The 3,652-nt window shown below is 41.4% G+C and overlaps 2 non-coding genes across 2 annotated transcripts; both read left to right on the top strand.

Moving 5' to 3' along the window:
• The first annotated feature begins 1,695 nt into the window (after positions 1-1,695).
• On the top strand, positions 1,696-1,747 carry MIR374B (microRNA mir-374b). Its single transcript, NR_162621.1, has one exon. It is a non-coding gene; the product is annotated as a microRNA mir-374b (primary transcript).
• Positions 1,748-1,854: 107 nt separating this feature from the next.
• On the top strand, positions 1,855-1,911 carry MIR421 (microRNA mir-421). The gene has a single exon (NR_162637.1). It is a non-coding gene; the product is annotated as a microRNA mir-421 (primary transcript).
• The last annotated feature ends 1,741 nt before the right edge of the window (positions 1,912-3,652 follow it).

Raw genomic sequence — 3,652 nt, 5'->3', positions numbered from 1 at the left:
CCTCTTCCAGGCCAGCTCTCTGCTGTGGCCAGGGAGTGCAGTGGAGGATGGCCCAAGTCCTTAGGCCATGTGCCCACATGGGAGAACAGGAGAAGCACCTGGCTCCTGGCTTCGGATTAGCGCAGTGCGCTGGCCGCAGTGGCCACTGGGGGACGAATCAACAGAAAAAGGAAGACCTTTCTCTCCCTCTCACTGTCTACTCTGCCTGTCAATAATAATAATAATTTGAGTCATGAGATCTTTGCCCTTAAAAGCATTTAAAATATTTCCTGCTCCAGGTTCAAAGAGCAGCCTATTAAAGGGCCACCAGATAATGGGTTATGTGATAAGATTTGCAATCAATTCAGTATGGATAATAACAAGGTTTCAGTTCTTTTTCATAGCTATGGGAGCCACCATGCACTCATGGGCCTGATACTGGCTCAGAGTTGTGGCTGTTACTAAGTTCCAGAGCAAGCCTATGCTTAGTCATTTGTTTCACAAAGGTTGTTTTTTTTTTTTTTTTTTTTTCCAAAAGTGGAGGCTTTTGTACAGAAGACCTAATTGAGGAAGAAATGGCCTTAGTTATTTGTAGTGTCTAAATTACTTTATTTTGCCTAGAGAATTTTTAAGTATTTAAAGCTAAACCTACAAATATATACAATATTTTGAAATCTCAACATTTTGGTATTTTTTTTACAAAGCCATAGCATCATAATGTTCTTTGGGAAATTTTGCACTGATTTTTGGGATTCAGAACATGGCTTTCTGTGTCCAGAATGCTTAGGAGGGAGATTGTGTTTAAGTGGAACAGTGTTTCTCAGAGGACCTTAGCAAATTTGTCATCCTGGAGGGACCTAGGAGGAGTAAGAGCACTTCAGGAAGTAGTATAGTGAGAATTTGGGCCTTGAGACTGCATAGCTTGGGTCATATGTGCTCTCACACCTACCACTGTATTCTTGAGCATGATTCCCCCAGCTTTTTGAAACTTTATGTTTTCTCTTTTGTAAAGTAGAATAATTGTTTCCAACGGTAGGGTGAAGTAAGGACTTCATGGAGCTATATATGTAAATCACTTAGAACAGGTCTGGAATATATTAAATGCTTATCGACTATGATTGTTGTTGATAACAATATTTGAGTATTAACAAAGATTAAAAGAAAGTCTCTTTGAAACATTTATATTTGTTGATATTAGGGTTGAGAAAGAAAAACTAACTGGCCTCAAAATTTTCCATGGCGTGCTAGTGTCAAGTCATTTGAACACATTTTCTCTACCAGGTTGACCCAGGTGAAGATAGTTCATGCTCTGATAACAGATGTACATTGCCTTGGCTCTTACTTCCCCAAGGAATCCTATTTAAAAGTTGTGTGTCACCTGCATAAAGGTTACCGGAAAAAAAACAGAAGAATGCTTTGTAGTTGGTCAGAACTGGATTTGAAATCCAATTCAACTGCTTACTAGCTGTGTTATCTAAGGCATGTTGCTTAACCTTGAATCTTCATCTAATGCAGCAATTAATTTTCAGGGTTTCTGTGAAGATATTTGTAAAGTGTATGTCATAGGCAAGCTTTATACATTACAGCTATTCTTGCTAGTTCTTGGGACTTTCACCGTGTGACAGAAACAACAGCAGGCCCTGGTGCCTGCAAGGACTTCATGGATCCAGCAGCAACTTGGAATGGTGCTCCTCTGAAGAAATCCTACTTGGATGGATATAATACAACCTGCTAAGTGTCCTAGCACTTAGCAGGTTGTATTATCATTGTCCGAGTCTATGGTTCTCCGTCTGCTAGACTAAATTCCTTAAGGGCAAGGACAGTGCCTTATTCATCTTTGTATTCACAGTGCCTAATCCGGTGCACATTGTAGGCCTCATTAAATGTTTGTTGAATGAAAAAATGAATCATCAACAGACATTAATTGGGCGCCTGCTCTGTGATCTCCATGGGCTCAGCTTGTCCCCGCCAGTTGCCTACAACGTCCAAGCTCTTCAAGTTTCTGAAGTTTACTTGTGTCTTCTAATTCTCACACTGAGGACTTTTTTGTGTAGTGCAATGATAGCAATACATTTCATCTTGAATTCCATCTCCAGTTGATTGGTAATGCCTGCCTTAAGTATGTTTTATAAAAAGGATTCTGAAACCAAGTCTCATGTAGTATAAAAGAATTGTAAATAATTAGTGATGTCTGCCGTGGTTGGGAGAAGGGGTAGTAGCAGCACAAGTGCCTCAAATATGTCATATTTGATGCTGTGTTTTTATGAAATACTCTGTGCCTGCCTTTTAATCTTGGCTGCTTGCAGATGTTGCATGGCTGCTTCTGCTGTTGCTATAATTGCTGCTAGTTGCTTCCTAGTTGAGGCCAAAGGGGTCATTAGTTGAGCAGGAACTACATCCCCATAGTCTTGGGTTTGCTCCTGTGGCTGGCGTTCACAGTTTTCCCCTTTCAACTTTACCCCAAATATCTCCATACTTGCATTGACAGATAGGACTCCTCTTTCTGTTTACCACCCTGCGGGCTCCTATTTCCTTTATCATATTTAGTATGCCCAGTCATTATTCCACGAGAAGCCTTTCGGTTTACAGTTGTGATAAGCACACTGGGCCAGGAACAAAAGGCTTCGGTGACTGAGGAGTGATCTGGAGGTGGACAATGTCACAGATGTTAGAGAAGAGAGGTTGCAGTCTACTAGTATAAGACTTAGAAGAGTGTTGGGATCCGGGTGACCTTTTCCTTTACTGAGTTCTTGCTCTGTTTCTTTGTCTCTTTGGGGTCTCACATTTCATGTGTGCAAGAATGAGCAGCAATCCCTGATGAGGTTATCTGCTGGCCCTTCGGCCTGCTGTTATCCTGAGACCATCTCCCAACTCTTTGAAAGAGCAGCAGATTGGTCAGCTTTAAATAGCATACAAAGATTTCCTTTGGAACCAAATGTTTCCCTGTCCTTGACTGTTAGTTAAATGGTGCTGTCTTATCTGAAGCGCCATCTTAGGCTCTGGCCCAGTCGCCATCTTGCACAGTAAACTTTGGTTGGTCCTAATCCCAGCCTGGCTTACTAGAAGACAGGTGGCCAAATGGCCCGAACACAAGGGTCAACTCCACCCCACACTAAAGAAATAGGCTGCTCCCACTTCCTTAGCCCTGCAAAGCTATAACAAAGCCTGCTTTCCTACACAGGCCCTCTTTCTCTTTTCGCTCTCTTGCCCTCTTTCGCCAGCCTGTTGGGGTTCTCCCCCGCAAAATAAACTTTTCCTTTAACTGGTGTTTGGTGTGTTTTGTAGTGGCGTTTCATTGACTTGAGTTCATTACATCTTACAAGTTTCATTGGCCAATGTTTCATAATGTGTTCTGACTTGCAAGTCTGAGTTAAGTGAATTAATGCTGCCCTCCTGGAAAAAAATATGTACAGTATTTTAAAGATACTCAGATTTATTTGCCAGAGCAAGACAAACTGCTGTTAATGATGAATTCTACTTTTAGGATAGACATGAGAATGATCAGATTTACAGGTGAGTAAGAAAACCACTTTGTAAGAGCCCTTAAAGGGTTAGGATACATCCATTTCTGTGACCCATATTGTAGTACTTCCCTGTAGTATTGGGAAATAGAGCTGGAACTTTGAGAAATGGCCTCAAGGATTTGGAAGGTAAAGTTTAGAAGACAGTCTGG

The sequence above is a fragment of the Oryctolagus cuniculus genome, chromosome X (assembly GCF_964237555.1).
Source record: "Oryctolagus cuniculus chromosome X, mOryCun1.1, whole genome shotgun sequence".
Classification (NCBI taxonomy): Eukaryota; Metazoa; Chordata; class Mammalia; order Lagomorpha; family Leporidae; genus Oryctolagus; species Oryctolagus cuniculus.
Note: the sequence above shows the minus strand (reverse complement) of the source record. Positions and strands in the feature narration are given on the sequence as shown.